At 44.2% G+C, this 21,225-nt stretch overlaps 1 long non-coding RNA gene across 1 annotated transcript in view; it reads right to left on the reverse strand.

Moving 5' to 3' along the window:
• LOC146809209 (uncharacterized) overlaps positions 1-19,564 on the reverse strand; it is a 55,334-nt gene extending 35,770 nt beyond the window's left edge. Inside the window, exons 1-3 of the long non-coding RNA XR_014966376.1 lie at positions 19,485-19,564; positions 18,937-19,040; positions 18,750-18,833 (exon numbers count right to left, since the gene is read on the reverse strand). This is a non-coding gene — a long non-coding RNA (uncharacterized LOC146809209). The remainder of the gene's footprint in view (positions 1-18,749; positions 18,834-18,936; positions 19,041-19,484) is intronic.
• Positions 19,565-21,225: the final 1,661 nt, after the last annotated feature.

Genomic DNA, 21,225 nt, shown 5'->3' on the forward strand with positions numbered 1-21,225 from the left:
AGGCGCTGCTGCGGTGATTGCCGCCATTCCAGGGAAGCCCCTCGCTCCTGGACACGCCCACTCATGCTCGGCCACGCCCCCTCCCACACGATATAAAGCGATGTGCTGCCAACGGCTGCGCAGCGGACGCGCGCAGCGGGCGCGCCGCTGGCGCGCCGAAGGCGCGCCGAAGGCAAGCCCGTCTGCGCCCGTCCGCGACCATACGGGACCCGGGGCCATAAACCCTGGACTCCACACCTCCCATTTAAGGACCTATAGTCCAGCAATTATACACAGCATCGGAACCGCAGCTGTAGCATGCTGCACTGATAGGTTCCCACCAGATGAACTCCCTTCCCGCTGCCTGGCCTGTAAACATCCCTTCAACACCAAAATCTCGACAGACACGATTCAGAAATACTGTATGTACCTGCTGAATTGTAGGTCCCTCCCGAAACACAGCACGGAAATGGCCCTGCTGTTAGAAGAGTGGAAGCCGGACGCCATCTTTCTGACAGAAACATGGCTCACCTCCCACTCTGAGCCATACCTAGTCACAGCCTTACCCCCTCGCTATCAAATCCACAGACTAGACCGGTCGGAAGGGAGAGGAGGAGGCCTGGCTATCATACTAAAGGGCCAGTACTGCTGCCGTACTACCTCTGAAGCAATCCCCGAGTGTGAAAGTCTAGCATTCACTATCGACTTCTCCTCAAATATCTCCTTCTCAGGCACCTTGATATATCGCCCCCCAGAGCCGGTACAAATGTTCCATAGATCTCTCCCGAACATTATAGCCGAACGTATCATGTCGACAGCCAACCATACTCTTCTGGGAGATCTTAATTTTCATTTTGACAGCTCCACAGACCACACTGCGTTGGAACTAATAGATGACCTAGCAGCATTACAATTGATTCAGCATGTCTCAGCCCCCACTCATGAAAAGCGCCATCTACTAGACCCGATTTTTAGCAACTGCACGGAGCTGATGGTCAGTCAACCCATTGTTCTTCCCTGGACTGATCACTCCTTAATACCTTTCTCCTGGTATACCTGTAAAATCCCTCTGCCCACCCCCCAAGTCAAATTCACAAGGAATTGGGCGAAACTACCCATCAAGGTCTGGATAAGCAACTTAGAATCCACCTGCCCACCCCACTTTACAGACCCCAACACAGCAAACCAGGAATATGAGGGTTGGATCACAAAATCTTTGGACGCCACCCTACCTTTTCGGAAATCCATATCGAAAAGACTGCATAAATCAGCCCCTTGGTTTTCAGACATCCTAAGAGCAAAAAAACGCTTATGTAGGAAACATGAGAGAGCATGGCGCCTAGACTTTCTACCTGAGAAAAAGTCCCAATACAAAGAGGCAATCAAGGCTTATAAAGACGAGATTAGGACGGCTCAAGCCGCTTATTTTTTGGCTAAAATCATGGAAGCTAAATCCAAACCAAAGGAAATCTTCCACTTAGTAAAAAGCCTGACAAAAGTGAATAACTCAGCCCCACTCTTGGCAAAAACACAAGCACAGTGTAATGAGCTAGCGGAATTTTTCCATAATAAGGTCACCAAGATCTACTCCTCTTTTCCGACAGTAGACATAACTTCAAGAACAGCTGTCCAGGTACCACTGAAACATATAACTCTCCCAGACCAGCCTACCCTCGAACATTTTCTCCCCTTAGATCTGGAAACTCTTAATCACTTGGCCCGGCAAGTCAAATCTGGCTCCCCACTCGACCCAGCACCACCGGATGTCATGATGCAGACTAGCCAGGCTACCCTGCCCGTGGTACTGGATCTGTTAAACTCCTCTATTTCATCCTGCACTGTGCCCACAGTATGGAAGGGAGCCATGGTGCGGGCCTTGCTTAAAAAGCCCAATCTAGACCCTGAAGACCACGCCAATTACCACCCAATCTCACTGCTCCCTTGGGCAAGCAAAATCCTTGAGAAACACATAAACATCCAGCTAATAAAATTTCTTGAGAACCACTTGTTACTGGATGCTTCCCAGACAGGGTTTAGACCTAGGCACGGAACCGAAACCGCACTGTTAACGGTTACCGAAGAGTCACGGAGGATACTGGACCAAGGTGGTTCAGTGGCAGTGATCCTCCTCGACCTAAGTGCGGCCTTCGACACGGTCAGCCACCCCACTTTGCTAAACCGTCTATCGAAGATTGGAATAACAGGCAATGCATTCAGGTGGCTCAATTCCTTCTTGAGCAACAGAACATTCCAGATCTTCGATGGTGACACAGTGTCAGCTAGCAAACCTCTGAGCTGCGGGGTACCACAAGGTTCCTCTCTGAGCCCTGCGCTGTTCAACATATATATGAAACCACTGGCTGGGGTCGTCCAACCGTTCGGTATTAAGATCATATCATACGCAGACGATACCCAGCTAGTGGTGTCTCTGGCGCAGGAGGGTAACAGGCACACCTCAGCAGGCCTCATGAAATGCCTAGAGGATGTTAAGGAATGGATAACAGCTTCCTCCTTAAAGCTCAACGGAGATAAAAACGGAGCTTATGCTCTTGGGCCCAACATCTCCAGTGTCTCTCATCTCCCTCTGGCCGTCCTGTCTAGGCCCTCCACCAATCCCTAAGGAAAGTGTAAAAAGCTTGGGAGTGTGGTTAGACAGAAATCTCTCGTTCACTACCCAAGCTACCAAGCTGTCTGCCACATGTTTTGGCTTACTTAGAACACTGAGGAAAGTCCTGCCCCTCCTGCCGATGGAAGCTAAACAAGTAGCAATACAGAGACTGATACAGTCCCGGCTAGACTTCAACAACGCCATTTACTTGGGTGCCCCCGAATCGACCTTGCGGAAGCTTCAAGTGGTGCAGAACTGTGCAGCCAGAACCCTGCTACAGATCCCACGCAGACAGTCAGTCAGGCTCGGATTAAAAAGATTGCATTGGCTTCCGGTGAAGCAGAGAGTTGCATTTAAGGTATTATGCATCTCCCACCGAGCCTTCTGGAACATGAGCCCAGCAATTAGTGGCAATCTAGTTACCCACTACCATCCTAGCAGGAACCTCCGATATATGGAGGCTTTTCTAGCCTCAGTGCCCAAAGGTAAAAGAACCAGAGCCGGAGGAAGGACGTTCTCCCTAAATGCCTCCAAGCTATGGAATTCTCTCCCTCTGCAACTTCGCTCCGACCCTGACCTGCTCTCATTTCATAAACAACTGAAGACCTTGTTGTTCACACAGTCTCCCTGATCCCGATTACCTCCTCAACGATCACATCTGCACACCTAGCGCTTGGACGCCCTTGGGGCAGCAACCGCGCTCTACAAATCCACATACAATACAATACAATACAATGTAAAAATGTCACACTTGTATGTGGTATTCCCACAGCCATGATGCATAGGTGTGGCTGTGGGTGTCCCCACACAACACACATGGAACCAGACACATTTCCAGATTGACAAAGAATTGTAAATATGTTGAAGTGTCTGTATGCTACACCACCCTAGGGGTGGTGTAACGAGGCACAACATGGATGAATGTTTCAATTATCCAAACTATTTTCCTCTTTCAATGTGTGTTGCATTCCACAGCACACACTGAAAGAGGAAAAGCTAGGAGATATGTAAAAAATGCTTATCATTGCGCCTCGGAACACCATGTCGCATACTGAGGCATCTCCAGGTTCACAATTCCTTTGGAATCTGAAAATATGTATTGTTACATGGGTGTTGTGCGGTATCACCCACAGCAACACCCATGGAACATCCCTTTCACGCAAACTGCTGCGTGCAAAGGGGGCATATTTACAAAGGTAGGGAAAGTCACGCAGGTTGGATTTTCATGTCTTTGTAAATATTAAGCAGTGCAAGGCACCTCCAGTACGTCAACAAAAGTGACGTACTGGTGGCACAGGTGGCTTGGAAATCTGCCCGTTGTATTCAAGTGCTCAGAAAGTTACACTGTGTGGCACAGACAAAAGGCTTCTGGTGCCTCACTGCGGCAGTCTCTTGGAAATCTGGCTCTATCCTTTGTTAATCTCATGATATACATAAGTCAGGATGTCTAGGTAAGCATGAGGCATCAACCAACCAACCAATCAATTATGAGTGTGCTACTCACATGTGAGGGTCTGAATGGTCGGGGGGAGCGGCTGCATGCAAATGAAGAGTCAGGTCTTTACAGTTGCAATAAAGATGTGCAGGGTGGGGTTTGCGCCGGCTGTTGATTGGTAGATCATAATATGTCTTGCCTGTGATGTAGTTGCAGAATCTCCCGACTGTCATTGCTCTGTGGATGGGTTGGGGTTTGGGAAGTGTGTGTTTGGAGGATTGGAGGTACCTCTTGGGGGTGTTGAAGGAGAGTCTGTAGTTGAGGTATTGGTCTCTGCTGTTGTGGCGGCATTTGCTGGTTTGGGTGAGTATATTTAATGTGACTCTGTTTGCTACAAGGAGCCAGAGGATGTCTCACAGGTGTTGGGTGATGTCAATTTGTTAGGGGATGACAAGGACAGGCCCAGCTGCGGTGTTTAGTACAGGATTGAGTTTGCGGAACAGAGATTTGTTGGTTCCAGCGTAGAGGGTGTTTCAGTACTCCAGCATGCTGGTAATGAGTGCGTGGGTGATGTGCTACATTCAATAAACGGTGGATCAATTGGATGCTGTTTCCAAGGATGCAGAGGGTGTTGAAGCATGTGGATGTTACAGAGTATACCTGTGGGCCCATGGAGACAGATGAGTCAAGTATGATGCTGTAGTTCTGGTGGGGTGCTGTTGAGTGTGGTGGCCCACCAGGAGCTGTCCCATGCAGAGGTGGAGTGTCCAAGGGTGAGGAGATCTGTCTTCTCTGAGACCAAAGTCAGGCTGCTATGGCACATCCAGGATTCAATGTCTCCCATAGCTACATAGAACTTCAGTCTGGTGGTGATGGTGTTATTGGTGAGGTAGAGGATGATCTGGGTGTCATTGGCCTTGGATACTATGCTGAGTCTGTCATGTCTGGTGATGGCGGAGATGGGTAACATGTAAATGTTAACAAGTGTGTGGCTGAGTTCAAGCCTTGGTGTACTCAACAGTCGTGTTACGTGGGTCTAGATAGCAAATCTGGGAGTGTGAATCTCGGTCTACTCATGGCAAGAGTGGTTCACTGAATGAAGGATTTGTGGAGTATGGCAGTGACTGTGTGGTGGGAGATGGTGTTGAAGGCTGCACAGACATCTAGTATGCTCATGTCTGCGATGTGTCCCTGTTCAAGGAGTGTGAGGATGCTGACTTTTGCAGGAGGTAGAGCGCTATCTGTGCTGTGTTTGCCAACTAATCCAGATTGTGAGTGCCGATGGATGTTGGTTCTCCAAATTTTATTCCCTTAGCTGGGCGTTGAGTGTCTCATTTGTGACTCTATCTTAGAAATGGAAGGAGAGAGTTGAGTGGCTAGTCAATGAGGCCCATGGGTTGTGGTGAAGGCTTCTTGAATGGGGGTCTGAGTTATACGCACTTCCACTTGATGTGGAAAATGCCAGTTTTGACGGTGGTGTTGATCGTCAGCTTTTAATGCTGGAGTGATGGCTGCAGCAGCTTTGTGGAAGAGGGGTGGGACAGTGGTCCGTTTGTGATCATGAGTGGATGCCTCCCTTCGCAGATGCATTGTCTTGGGTGCTGATTGTTGTCAGGGATGAGATGGAGGGGTGGCTGGTGTTGCTTGAAGATTATGTGGTTCAGAAACCTGTGTTTGGTATTTGAACTTGTCTTAGAGGCACATGACATCGGTGTGGAAGTAGGAGCAGACCTTGTTGTAGTGGTCCTGGGAGGGGAAGATGTCTGTATCATCATGTGTGTTTTGGCAAAATCACTGATGATGCAGAATAGTTCCTTTGCATTGCTGGAGTTTGTGAGGATGTAGTTTGGGATTAAGTTCCTTTTTGTAAGTCTGATGTGTGGGTGGAATTCAGATTTGATGTTCTTGTAGGTGGATCAGTCTTAAGGGGATTTGCTGTTACTCTGGTTCTCCACAAGGCGTCTGCATGTGCTTCAGGATTGATGTGGGTTGACCTTGAACCGTGTTGGCTTCCTGTGTTGCTGTGAGTTGGGGTTACATACTGGTGCAAGTTCATCTACAAATTTTGAGATCCATCTGTGGGGTCCAGGTGTTGGTGGCATTTTAATTTTGGGCTAATTTAAGTTGTTCTATGTTCATCTTGTGTCTGTTTCTATGTTAAGTGCATGTAGGATTTTTGTTTGCAGATGTTTTGTTGACGTGGAGGTGTACGCCATGATGGTCACTCCATGGGGGTTACGTGGGCTGGCTGTAGTGAATGTGGCTATGTTCTGCCCAGGCTTGTGGGTGTGGGTGGTGACAAGTTGTGTCTGTCAGAGGTTTGCAATGTTGTCCATGTGGGTGGCAAAATTGGTGTCACTGAGGTTGTTGAGCTGTGAATTGAGGAATGTTATAAGTATGTAGTATATGTATGCGACAGGCTTGTTGTGCCATTATGTTGGCGATATAGGTGGTGTACACAGTTCAAGGTCTGGATGGTCTGTAGGCAATGGTCTCTTCCAGGGTTGTCCTTGGGCTGGCCTGGATCTGGAAGTGTAGGTGTTTGGTGTTGAGCAGGCTGTTGCTTGAGCTTGAGCTCGTGAGTCAGAGGTAGCTCTTAAGTGCTATGGGAAGGCCTCATCCAGGACGGTTGTTGTGGGCCCTTCCTTAGATTCTTGTGTCGTTTGGTGATACTGTTGGCAATGTTGTTGGCAAAGGTGGCATTTTCCCTGGTTACTGTGAGTAACACAACATGTGGTGTAAGGAAGTTGATGATGATCCAGATCTCCATGGCTAGTCTGTACAGGGAGCACATGTTGAGGAGGATGAATTTCAGGGATCACAAGTTGGTGCAGTTTGGTGTGTGCGTAGTTTGTCTGTGTGCAGTTGGTGGTGAAGGTCTGGGGGCAGTGTAGTCAGGATTAATGTCCATGGTTGTTGCTCTGTGTGTACAGCTTGAAGTTGTGACATTTATCACTGGTAGAGTGCAAGGACATTTGATGAGGTGTAGCAAAGAGATTTGGGAGATCCATAATCTCTGGAACTGGTTGTGTTTGGGTTGTTGACAACTGCAGAGGGGTTTGGCTGTTGAGCAAATACTGTGCATGCCTTCTGTGCGGACATGCATCCAACACCATCAAATAGGGAAGGGGGTATGGATGCGCAGCTGGGAGTCTGGAATCATCAGGGTGGAGGCACCAGGAGTGCATCAGCAGCAGGAACGGAGAGGGAAATGGGCAGCCAAAACCAACAAGACAATGCAAAAGTCACAAGCAAGGTCCATTCAGTGTGCAATCGGGCAACAAGATAGGGGTTAACATGCTGCAAGCATGTAGAGAGTCAATCAACTATTGTGAGTCATCACATCAAAACTGAGCATACATGTGCATGTGCAAACTCATTTTTAGGACCACACATCCTTACATGATTGTGAAATTGTGTTTGCCTAAGGGCATGTCTGATGAATCTGTCGAAGCACAGGCAAACTCCCAGGGATGCTCCACATAATTGTTTCACACTCTGGGAACTGTGATATGGAAGTGACCCAGCATTTACAATGTCCAGGTGTAGGTAAGACAACATAGCTGTACTTAATGTGAAAGGAATTACATGGTCAGGTAATTACCTGCATGTGTCACTCTAAAATTTATTTTGCAAAATGTACATATGTCCAGAATTCCAACATGATTGTACATCTGTTTATGTTTCTTAGGTGGACCACAGCCATATACACAGGGGCAGGTAGACACATTTGACAAACCCAATGCTACCAGTGAGTATCATTCATCATTGTTTGTGATGTTGGTGATGTGCAAGGATGGAATCTGGACTCTGTATGTGGGCAATTATAGTATAATCACTACATCCAGCTGCAGTCTCAACTTGTTGAACGCTATCAAAGTTCAAAGATCTTGATGAAACACATTGTGAATGTTGTACTGCGTGGAGACATGCGTGGACATATTAAACGCCATTAAAGTGTCAGACAGGCCTTCCCTCAATCCACAGTGCACAATGGAGTGCCCATTGCCACTTTGACTGGGGTAGCAGAAGCCAAGTGGAGACAGCAGCATCAGATGGATGATGTTTAGAGAGGAAGGAAAGCTTACCACATTCCTCACTACATGTGGCTATTGTTGTTGTGCCCAATTGTTGAACAGGATGGTGCAGTGTGGGTACAAAGTCGGAGTCAGCTGGGCCAGGGAAGTACATGGGTTGCAATACATTTTCACTGAGTCAATGTAATAACCCAGAGCACAACCAAGCACAATATGGCCATGCTCAGTGTCCGTCATTGTCATATATCTCTTCACGATTTTGAAATTTTAAGTGTGAACAAGTTTAGTCATCTGACTGTTATTTGTTATCGAAGCCTCAAATGTCTGCTGTATTGTATTAGGAATACCTGATCAATGCCGCACTGTCAAACGACATCCATAGACCATACTGATTTGTATGCAACTGATCTATACGAATGGCATTCTGCCTTATGTATTTGAATGGGGTAATCCTTGTGCTGTGTTAAGAACAATATTTAATTGTGTCATCATACAAGTGTGGCACATCTTGTACTCTAAAATTGCCTTCACAGTCCTGACTGTGTAAGACTTAATTCATGATGCTCTAATGAATCCTTGGTCCATTAGCTGTAATCAAACTGTGGCTATGTTTTGTATGTCGTACAATGAACAATGTACAAAAAACCAAGACTCAAATGTTTTAAGGTAGGTGCATGTATGCTTGATAAATACCCCCTGGGTCCTGACTGTTACCTGTTTGTGGCCGGTTCTTGTTCGGCAGATGCTAAGTTTAAGTAGGATCACTATTCTCTGCTAGTAACACACCCTCCTGTAAGTCTCCTCTGCCCCTGTGGCTGACTTTTCCTAAGTGTACCCCACTCTCAACTTTTGAATTTCACAACGGGTGGGTGGGTCTTCTCCATAACATTCCCAGGAGAAAGAGGGTGTTGCGACCCACGCTTGTGCTTAAATACCCCACCACATCCAGCCAAATTCCTTGCCTAAATTTATGGCTGGGCTGAATCCAGTGCCCTAATCTGCTGCCCAGCCAGTTCCCTGCCTACACTCCCATTAGCCTTGCCCTTTCCAGCCCGGGTTCTGCTCTCAGGGGGTTGCCTCAACTAAGGCCCGCGGTCCAGGCACCTCCCCCCTTTGGGGTGGGAGGGCCAAACCAAGGGGCATAGTGAAGGCACCCCCCACCTGGTCACCCCACCCGGATCCCACAAACTTAGACAACACCAATTTCACTTTATGGCAGAATTGAGGCCGCAGTTTATTAGGCAGTTTAAACTTAAAAGCGATCCTTCCACATGCATTACTTCAACTTATTTGAAAGCCTGTGACCTCTGTACCATAGCCAGAAGCACTGTGCCCTACATTCAGTGCCGGACATCATTTACTTCCCCACCGGGTGACCTTTCACTTCCGGTGCAACCACACGTTTCGTTCCGGGTAAGCATCAGCTTCTAACCCGACCGGGTGACCTTTCACTTTCGGTGCCACCACACATTCCATTCCGGGTAAGCTTCTGCTTCCAACCCGACTGGGTGACCTTTTCATTTCCGTTGCAACCACCTTTGCTTCCGGGTAAGCATCTGCTTCCAACCCGACCGGGTGACCTTTCACTTCCGGTAGGTACCACCATGCATTTCCGTCCGGGTAAGCGCCTGCTTCCAATCTGACCGGGAGACCTTACACTTCCGGTGCCATCACGCCTCCCAACTTCTTCCGCCCTTGACTATTTTCTTCCGGTTCAACCCCCAAGGTAATTGCAGTAGCTTGCCAGTACCCCCTGGGTCCTGACTGTTACCTTTTTGTGGGCTGTTCTTGTTCGGCAGATGCTAAGTTTAAGTAGGATCACTATCCTCTGCAAGTAACACACCCTCCTGTAAGTCTCCTCTGCCCCTGCGACTGACTTTTCCTAAGTGTACCCCACTCTCAACTTTTGAATTTCTCAGTGGGTGGGTGGGTGGGTCTTCTCTGTAGCATTCCCAGGAGAAAGAGAGAGTTGCGACCCGCGCTTGTGCTTAAATACCCCACCACCTCCAGCCAAATTCCTTGCCTAAATTTATGGCGGGGCTGAACCCAGTGTCCTAATCTGCTGCCCAGCCCATTCCCTGCCTGCACTCCCATTAGCCCTGCCTTTTCCAGCCCGGGTTCTGCTCCCGGGGGGTGGCCTCCACTAATGCCCCCGGTCCAGCCACATCCCCCCTTTGGGGTTGGGGGGCCGAACCAAGGGGCATAGTGAAGGCACCCCCCGCCATTTCGCCCCACCCGGATCCCACAAACTTAGACCACACCAATTTCATGTTATGGCAGAATTGAGGCTGCAGTTTATTAGGCAGTTTAAACTTACAAGCGATCCTTCCACATGCATTACTTCAATTTATTTGAAAGCCTGTGACCTCTGTACCATGACCAGAAGCACTGTGCCCTACATTCAGTGTGAAAATATCTGAGGTCAGCAACACTGTTTCCAAGATGCACCGCCATTGCTGCAGCCGTGTCTATCTCCCAAAACGTTTAAAAAAAAATGTTTTATGCTATCTCGTTGCAAAACCAAAAGGACTCCGGCCACTACGGAATGCCGCCAACCCCTTCCCTCTGGGCGGCCCTCACCGCAATGCCACTGGTGCAACCCCTTTGCCCTCACCCCTGCCCAGACCAGGGGAGAGGAGTTGGCCTAACGTCTAGGGCGCTCGACCTCGTACCTGGGGAACTGGGTTTGAGTCTCGGTAATGACACTGAACATCCTGTGATTCTGGGCAAATCACCTAATCTCCCCGTGCCTAAGAAAAAAATAATGTGTGTCCTCATGTAATGTAACTGGTGCTATGTAAAGCGCTCTGATACCCGATTCGGATTCGGGTCAAGTTTGCGCTATATAAAAACAAAAAAAAAGCCCAGGTGTAGTTCTCCCTGCTAGTACTACATGGCATGGCATGCTGCATGCCAGTGAACATGAGTAGTGTCATCAATTCTGAGGTGCATCGTTACTGAGACAGCAACCACATATCTACTTCCAAAAATGGACCTTGCTACTACAGTGTATTAATCTGTGTATGTGTGAAATGAACGGTCCAGCAGCAAAGATATCTAGAAAAGATTAACTTCATCCAGGACACACTGTGACACTGGCTGATCTCAGCAGTTGTTGCAGATTAAGGTTCACATGACTGCATGATTTTTACCTGGTGATCCAGATAATGTCATTTTTGTTGAAATGATCAAAGGCCATGATAAATGTTAACTGGTTTCTCATTTCTCTGGCTCTTCATAAATCTTTTATTTTTGATTGTGAAAATGATTTACGTAGAATCATGACGGTCAGCAGACTGCACAGTATGTGATTAACCGAGTTATGTTATGTTATGTTATAATACACTTATAGCGCGCACAGATACTCAAGAGTGTCCCGGGGTGGGCGGTGACCGTAAGAGTGAAGGTTCTGAGGTTAAGATCAGCATATTAAAGAGTAGGGTCTTTAATTGTGTCTTGAACAGCCTAGGATCCTGAGTGTTCCGAAGATCTGTGGGAAGGGAGTTCCAGGCTACTGCTGCTTTGACGGAAAGGGAGCAACCCCACAAACGCGTCCTGCGGAAACAGGGCACTACAGCCAGCCGTTGCCCGGCCAAACGTAGAGATCTACAGGGGACATAGAAGGCAAAGCGCTTCCTAAGATATATCGGCCCTAATCCATACAAGGCTCTGTTAACCATGGTAAGGGCTTTGAATTGAACTCTGTGGGCCACTGGGAGTCAATGGAGATCCCGCAGATGTTGTTTAACGCTCGACCTTCCTGAAATGCTCAGCAGCAGTTTAGCAGCCGCATTCTGTATTGTTTGTAATTTTTTTAACAGGTAGCCAGGGATGCCAATGTTCAGAGCATTGGCATAGTCGATGCGTGACAGGATAAGAGCACGGGCCACCATTTATTTGGCTGGCCTAGGTAGCAAGGGAAAAAAAATTCTAAGTTATTTGAGCAGCCGCGGCCCGTGGAGGGAGTTCCGTGGGGCGGAAAGGCGGGGCAGGGGAGGGGTAGGGTGGGGGGTACTAAACACCGGAATATGGATAATTGGATGTAAGTAAACAATTAAATAATTAAAACAAAATTTTGTGGTGCGCGAAGCATCGCATTTTGCGATGCAGGGCGTGCAACGAAATTTGTTTTATTTATTTAATTGTTTACTTACCTCCAATTATCCATATTCCGGTGTTTAGTACCCCCCACCCTGCCCCTCCCCCGCCCCGCCTTTCCGCCCTATGGAACTCCCTCCACGGGCCGCGGCTGGATTTGAGAGTACCAAAGCATACCCCAGCAAGCCTCTTATTCTGCACGGAGAACCTAAGGTCTTCAGCAAACCAAACCCCCAAGTTCTTAGCAGGGTTACCCACTGAGTTGGGCCGAGGGTACTCTAAGGGCCACAAAGTTTCCCTGAAAGATGGGGGGAAGGATCCATACAGAAGGACCTCCGACTTGTCCTCGTTGCACTTTAGCTGTGTCAGTGCAAGCCATTTGAAAACGGTAGAGAGACATTTCTGGGCTATTTCCGAGGACAGGTCGTTATCCTTCCAAGTGAAGAGAAGCTGGGTATCTTCTGCATAGGTAATGATCTTGGCTCCCAGCTCCTCTGCAAGATAAATTAGGGGCGTGATATAAATATTAAAGAGCAGAGAACTCAGAGTAGAGCCCTGCGGTACTCCTGTGGACACCTTTCTAGGGGCCGACGAAAATGGTGGCATCCAAACCTGCTGGGTGCGATCCTCTAGAAAGGATTCGAGCCAATCCCAGGCGTGGCCAGTCACTTCAATGTTTGAAAGTCGGGCAAGTAGTTTTTGGAGGGGCACCGTATCAAAGGCGGCAGAGAGGTCTAGTAAAATCAGAGCCGCTCTGCCACCTGCGTCCAAGCACTCCCTTATTGCCTCCGACATTTCGACAAGAGCAGTCTCCGTGCTGTATGATGCCCTGAATCCAGATTGGACAGGGTGGAGAGCACCGGATGACCCGACATAGGCGTCCAGCTGTCGAAAGACAGCTTTTTCGCACACCTTTGCCACTGCTGGAAGTAGGGGGATAGGGCGATAGCTGGCAAGTTTGGTAGGGTCTAGCGTGGGACTTTTTAGAAGTGGCAACAGTTTAGCCTGTTTCCATGACAGTAGAACAGTGGCGGTCTTGAGAGACAAATTTATGATGGTATTAACCTCCGGCTTAACCACCTCCGCAGCCCCTGCTAATAGCCTGGCTAGACACGGGTCTGTGGGAGAGCCCGACTTAAGTGATTTGAGGATAGACAGTGTGTCCGACAAAGCAATGGGAGAGAATTCAATCAGCAGGAGAGCTGACGGAATGGGAACTGAGAAGTGCGAGATGTGGGACACTGCCTGCTCAAGAGAGCCAGTCCCTAGACTGTCCTGAACTGTCTGTATTTTTTCGATAAAAAAGGATGACAGCTCCTTTTTGCCAAGGCCAGGAGAGCAATGTGTACTAAGAATAGGGGTACCCCAATTTAAATATAGGGAGAGCAATAGGGGACAAAACCAATGACTAGAACAAAAGTTATGCTCTACCTGTTTGAATAACAATAGATCGAATAGATCTCACTGATAAATAACCCAAAAGGGTCGCTTACGGCCACACCATTTGGAAGAGAGCACACACAAAACTATATATTGTGATTAAGAATTGTATTTTTATTTATTTTTGTTCAATGATTCTCTTGATACGTTTCTATATCTTTATATCTGTTCTCCCTCTCTTTCTTGCTTTATTTCTTTTTTAGGGACGCCACGGGTTGGGGGCACGGCATCTATTCGCTTCAGGAACTGACAGTTCCTGTGCCTCATATTTTGGGGAGGGTGGGGGGAGGGGTTCTGGGTCTAGGGGTTGGGGTGGGTAAGGGTAAGGGTTGGTGGTGGGGGTGTAAGGCAGAGGTGCTCAATACAGGGATGATTACAAGGTATTCAAATGGTATTATCGAAGAACAAATACGTCTGTTGACGATCGATAATTTGTTTTCATTATTTTGGAAATGTATAAACAGGTGAAAATATGCTCCATTAATATTAATGGTCTCAATGATGTAAAGAAGATTGCCATGCTTCGAACAATGCTTCAAGGGTTGAATATCGATATCCTATGTTTACAGGAAACTCATATTTCATGGGATAAACGTTGTCTCTTGAATAATTTGGGACTAGAAGTCTTGATTACGTCTAAGCAAATGGGTATTAAAAGAGGTGTTGCAATCTGCATGCGAAAGGGAATAGGGAAATGTGTAAAAACTCATTCTGATAAATGGGGAAGATGGGGATTGGTTGAGCTCAAAATTGGAAGCTGTAAATTTACTTTATGTTGTATCTATGGTCCCAATTTGGATGATGCAGAATTATTTAATACTATGAACGCAGAACTATCTACTTGGACACAACCTATCATAGTTTGTGGAGACTTAAATATACACATGTCAGCTGACTGGGATATTAAATTAGAGAAGAGATATGTGGGTAGAAAGGTTCAAACTTATAAAGCACTCAGAGACCTGGTTCTAAGTAATGGATTAATTGATGTTTGGAATAAATTTCATCACAACGACCCCGGTTATACTTTCTTTTCTACTCCTCATCAAAAATTCGTTCGTTTAGATTATTTTTTTGTATCGTCATTTTTTCTTGAGAAAACTCGTATTGAGATATTACCTCAAGTTATCTCAGATCATAATCCTATAATCGCAGAGATGCAATTTTCCACTGACCACCCAAATTTAATTAGAGCTTGGTCATTTCAAAGAAATTTATTACTAGACGAAGAATACCTTCAATTTATGGTTAATATTATTAAAGATTATTTTTCGACAAATAACGATACTGCTTCTCCACAAATAGTCTGGGACTCTTTTAAATCCACTATACGTGGTGAGACAATTAGTTTTGCAAACTATAAGAGGAAAAAAACCCAAGCAGACCTTAGGGACAGGCTAAATAAGATAAGGCGGATGGAGATGGAATTATCTGTTGCATGCAAAAATAATGCTAATATAGAGGATGTACAAACACGTTTAACTATTGAACGCTCAGGTCTTCGCACACATATGGCTGAAGAAGTAGCTGCAAAATTTAAACAATACAAAACGGAACGTTATGAATTTAGCGAACGCACGGGTAAAATTCTAGCTCAGCGTCTACGACAAAAATCTTCTTTTAACGAAATATATTGTGTTAAAGATATAAATGGGGTTTTTCATGATAGCCGGGAGGGAATATTAGAGGCATTTCAGGGCTTCTATAAGACGTTGTATAACGACTTTAACAATGAAGTCGACAAGACCCTTGATCCCAAAGAGTATTTACAAAACTTTAATCAATTATTTCTGTGCACAGAAGATATAGACTCACTTTCTAGATTAATAAGCTGGGATGAGATTGAAAGGGCCATTGTGAGTCTTGCAGCTGGTAAAGCTATGGGGCCCGATCAGATTCCTTTAGAATTTTATCGGACATTTAGACTTTTGTTAAAACCAGAGCTGCTTAAAATTTTTAATGCAGCTTTTCAAGAGAAAGCTCCTGATTCCTGGTCTACAGCTACTATAGTTGTTTTTGTTAAAAAGAATAAGGACCCAAAGGAATTAGGCTCGTATCGTCCTATCTCCCTGATAACAGCTGATAGTAAGATTTTTTCCAAAATCCTTGCAAATAGATTGAACGAAGTTATGCCGGGCCTGGTTTCTAATATCCAGCATGGGTTTATCAAACACAGGGACACTACAGATCACGTTAAACGTGTTATTGCAATATTGGATTGGGCCCAAGCAAAGGAATCCCCAGTCGGAGTTATCTTACTCGACGCTGAAAAAGCGTTTGACAGAGTAGACTGGGGGTTCCTTTGGTCCGTATTAAAATGGAAGCGTTTTCCACCACAATTTATTAAAGCTATTCAGTCACTCTATTCTAATGCAAAGGGTGTAATAAGATTAGGCACGGATATATCCAGCTCATTTTCAATTACTAGGGGGACCAGACAAGGATGCCCCTGCTCTCCTCTTTTGTTCGCACTCTACTTAGAACCCTACTTGAACAGATTAATTATAGAGGCCGGTATACCACCTGTACGGCTCCATGAGATAGACCATAAGGTCTTAGCTTATGCAGACGACGTGGCCATTGTCACTTCCGATTCTTCTTCTGCCCTACCCAAAATAATAGAAATTGCTAGTGAATTCGGTAAATTATCTGGATACAAACTAAATGTTTCAAAAACCCAAATTATACATTCTAAAACTTGTATGCCCACTGATATTGTTTTAAGTGATACTGCCACATACCTTGGTGTAACCATTTCATCTAAAATAGATGACATTGTTGGATTAAATCTGGATCCTTTACTCACATCCACCAATAGAACTTTAGAAAGGATAAATAATTTACATTTATCCCTATTTGGACGGACTAATGTTATCAAGATGTTGATTTTTCCAAAATTTCTCTATTTTTTTCGCACTATTCCATTATTCTTTTCTATGTCTCTTTTTAACAAAATAGATAGGATGTTGTCCAGATTTTTATGGGGCTACCGTCGTTCAAGAAGATCTCTAAAATGGTGCACTTTACCGCCAGGACGCGGTGGGTTAGGATTTCCGAATTTCAGAATGTACTATTGGGCTATAACCCTCAAAAATATAAAGGTTTTATTATTTCATGATCACATTAACGAAACTTTTTTGTCACCATCTATCTTTGAGATGCTTATGGGTGGTCAGGTGCGCCAATCCTTATTGATATTCATGGAGCCAAGTTATTACAAAAAAACAAGATTTAAGGTTTTTTTTCCTGCGTTTTTGGTGTGGAGGCAAATCAATAAAACTCTAGGGATAACTCTAAAATATAATTTTTATACACCAATTTGCTGCAATCTCTCTTTATTTGGCATTTCCCAAAACGTTCCTATGAATCGATTCCGTCTGGGACAGATTCACACAACTGGGCAACTGTACCAAAATGGAGCTTTAATGTCTTTTAGTAATCTCCAAAATATATTCGGTCTATCTAGAAACGAATTTTTTAAATATTTACAAATTCGTAGCTTTTTGGAAAAAAAACACCTCTTACATACTAATGCGATGGAGACCAATATAGTCTTGGAAAATGCTAGGAGGGATAGCCGTACTGGCACAATTTACCAATCAATGATCACCATGTTGCATGATGATCTTGATTTCCAAACCCAGAAATGGGAAAAGACACTGTGCACAGACGGAATTGATCTTTCAAGGGCATTTGAGATCAGTAATAAAATACTAGTGAACAGCTCTCTTAAAAGTCAACATTACATGGCATCTTTAGATCTTTATTATACACCGGCAAAGCTGGCTAAATGGAAAGCTACGAAAGGTATTAATTGCAGCCGCTGTGGAACTCTAGCAGCCGATTCTTGTCATATGTTCTTCAGCTGTTCTGAATTAACTGTATTTTTAAATAGGATAGAAAAGTTTTTGACCAATTTGCTCAATGTTAATATTAAATTATGTCCATCTGTGATTATTCTTGGTTTATATGCTCCATCTGAAAGTTTAACCGATGATCAAGAATATTTTCTTTTCATCGGAATGTCTGTTTATCGTTCATGTATTACTTCAAGATGGCTAGATTCTGATCCACCATCATTTGAACAATGGCTGGGAAAATTGTTAAATGTTTACAGAATGGATAAAGCTGTGTATAATTTGAAAGGACATAAAAAGAAGACATTTGCTAGGAAACTTTGGTCTCCTATCGAAAACTGGATTTAAGTTAATTTAATGTATTAATTGTTGTGCGATCGATTGTCATTGCTTAAAATGTTGTTCCTATTTCTTTTTTTTCTTTTTTTTTTCTCATCCTTGTACCCTGTTTGCCTCTGCCATTGAAAATAATAAAAACAATTTAAAAAAAAAAGATTCTCTTGATATATAAACAAAAAACATATGCTCAAAATGTGCATACAATGGATTTTTGAAAGGATATATACAAAAAACCAAGCTGGGCCCCCTCAGAGGGGTAAGAGAAGTGTATAAACGGTTAAATCACATTCATGCTAACCAAGCAACCCATACAATCTCACACAATCAACCAATACATTGAACATGCATTTTCTTTACATTAAAAATATTTTTTATATACACACAAGAACACTCTCCTCAAAGTCTTGGTGTATCTTGTTTGATGGACACCACCAGATCATACAAAAAAACACGCCGACGCGCGTTTCGGTGCAATCACCCAACAATATGGGTGCCACCTTCTTTAGGGCGTTATTTATATACGTTTTCTGTAATCCAGGGGGCTTGTAGAAAGTTAATATTGAAAGAAAAAATATCTCATTGGGCTAATAAAAATTTTTTTCAGTTCTTATCATCGTGTACATCAATTGTAGGTTAAAGAACATCAATAAATGAATGAAATTTATTCACAACTCAATTTCGGACCAAAATGGTGTGGCGAGCAGGCGCTCAAATTGGGTTTCAATTTAACGAAACAAAATACTTTTTAATAAAAAATACAATATAAATTATCAGAACGTAATAACCAAAGCAGCTGCACATTGTATGTCGCCTCTCACTGGGTAGAATAACCTTTGAGGAACCAAAAAAGATGTAAGGACCCTGACATAGATAGTGCTATAATTGTAAAGATAACAACAACAAAAAATAGAGAAAAGAGTGAGTCTATGGTACACTGTATAGAATTTAACACTCACCCGAGTTTAAATCCTGAGGTACATCAAATTGATAGTAAAGAGAGCGCAGGAAAGGATGTAGGAGGAATCACTCCTGTAAGTGTCCTGAAATGGGATAAAAATGGAAGAAGAGAAGCACCCATTTATAGATCATTTATCAAAGGTTGGACTTAATTAATTCGGGAATGGTAAATCAACCACTGCTCACCTTGTAAATTGTACGGTAAAGGATGAAATCGGGCAAGCTTCAAGATCGGTAAATACCCCTTGTTCTGTTCGTACAGGTGGTCGATTCCTTTAAATGATAACAGGCTAAAAGAAAAAATTAGAATTAAACCAAAACATGAGCTGAAAGTAAGGTAATCCTAAATGGTGATTTTATATATCTCATGTCTGATTATCAAAGATCCTCAAAGGACAAAATCTGGAAGCTTAAATTTCGTAAATTATGTATTGTCCTGACAGAGTACGCAATGATTAATAACAACTATTTGCTAGGATCTAGGAAGAGGCGTCATGATGGAGATGAGAGATTAGTTTCCTAATATATCTGAACAATCAGAGGAGTAAAGGCAGTCTGAGCTGTCTAATTAAAGCTTAAAGATCCCGTTTCAAATAGAGTGACAATAGAAAAACATATAAAGTGAACAAAACCCAACTAAACACAAATACGACAAAGTGAGTACTTTTCAAGAAAGCGATAAGCTTACTAATTACTACCGGCTTCGACTTAAATGTCGGGAGGTTCAATCATACCTTTAGATCCATAAAGCGATGATAGGAAGCCTACTGGTCACGTCACGGTATCACGAGGTACTTGGGAACATTGTATCCCGAGAGCAAACGCTCATACGAAAATATTGGTTTGAACGAGGCAATGTAGTTGGGCTAAATAAGAAACAATAAGAAAATATTTTTTTTTTATTATAGACAAACATTACCGCTGCACGAGTAACCCAAAAAAAACAACACTGAGTTTATATCGAAGTGATATAAATATCTAAGAGCCCGCATCAAGTGCTAGGGTGAAAAAGTAATCTGCACATCTAGTTCTTTACCTTATAAACAGGTTTGTGATGCGTCAAGCCGATGCGTGGTGGGGATAGCGTTATTCCGAGTGAATGGTTACCGCTACAAGTAACCGCGGGAACGGCGGGTGTGTAACTAGGTCTTTAAATACAAATGTCAACCAATGAGAAGATACCAAAGCCCTGTCGTCAGAGAGCACGTGATATCGGCTAGATTGTCAAAATGCCGATTAGTGCTCAGTGCTAACCGGGATGATAAGTTATATGATCAGTTCGTTCCCTGCATGACGCGGTTGATTCATCAGCCGGGAGAGAAGGAACGCATAATCTCCAAAGTGCTCAGAATGCACGTGTTGATGAAGTGAAACAGAAATGTTTCAAAAAGAACAGCACATGAGGTTCATTGGATGGAATCGAATCAGATGTGAGACAATATATTAATATGTAAAAAATGTAAAAAATTATTTTTTTTTACAAATCAAACAACGAGGTTCAGTTAGAATAGTCAATAGGTTTGATTGGAGAATCTGACCATAGAAAAATCAAAATGGTTCACTGTAGTCCGGAAGGTTACAGCGATGGAATGTAATTAAACAAACATAATATTCTGAAAAAGGAGGTAATCTAGGAGAATAGTGGATGTGCCCAAGATATAACCCAAAATGAGTCAACATTTAAAGGGCCAAAAAAGATGGTTGAAACCAGGCCAACAAGGTGTAATCCAGCTAGAATATTGCTCATAAAGGTTATAGTATCGCGTTCTCCCATGGTAAAGATTCGTTTAGGCCATTTTTTTGAGCATCTAGAAGAAATATCCAAAAAACCTCACGTTTTTTGCGGATGTTAGTGATATTAGATGGTGTAGCGTAAATCACTTTCATCGTGATTCGCCTCTTTCCAATGGGATACTAGTGGAGCTGAGAGATTATTACGTCTAATGTTTGATTTGTGCTCTCCAATACGTACCCTATATTCCCTCGCGGTTTCTCCGACATAGGGTAGTTCGCAGGGGCATAGAATGACATAGATACAATTCGAGGTACGGCAGTTGGTGATTTCCCCTAATTCTACCGAACGATGACGGAAATTGATTCTTTCACTTACAATGGCGTTGGCACATGCGTGGCATGTTCCGCATTTGTGGTGGCCGCGGATAGGTTGGCTACCAGTGATGGATTTCTGTACAAGTGTGGTCTTGGAGCTTGTGTATTGTCTAACAAGTTCCTCAAGTTTTTGTTACGTCTAAAGGCAAATAACGGTTTGGGAATCCTGGGTGCACCAGAGTCAAGGTTTAGCAAATGCCACTGGGAATTAACAATATGTCGAATTTTGTTGTTAATCGAGGAGTGTTTTGTTATACATACCAGTTGTTCGGTTTGTTTTTTCTCTTTGGGGACAAACAACGTGTCCCGATCGTAGTAGCGAGCTCTTTTGAAGGCATTGCGTACCACTTTTTTAGGATACCCCAT

The sequence above is a fragment of the Triturus cristatus genome, chromosome 7 (genome assembly GCF_964204655.1).
Source record: "Triturus cristatus chromosome 7, aTriCri1.1, whole genome shotgun sequence".
Classification (NCBI taxonomy): domain Eukaryota; kingdom Metazoa; phylum Chordata; class Amphibia; order Caudata; family Salamandridae; genus Triturus; species Triturus cristatus.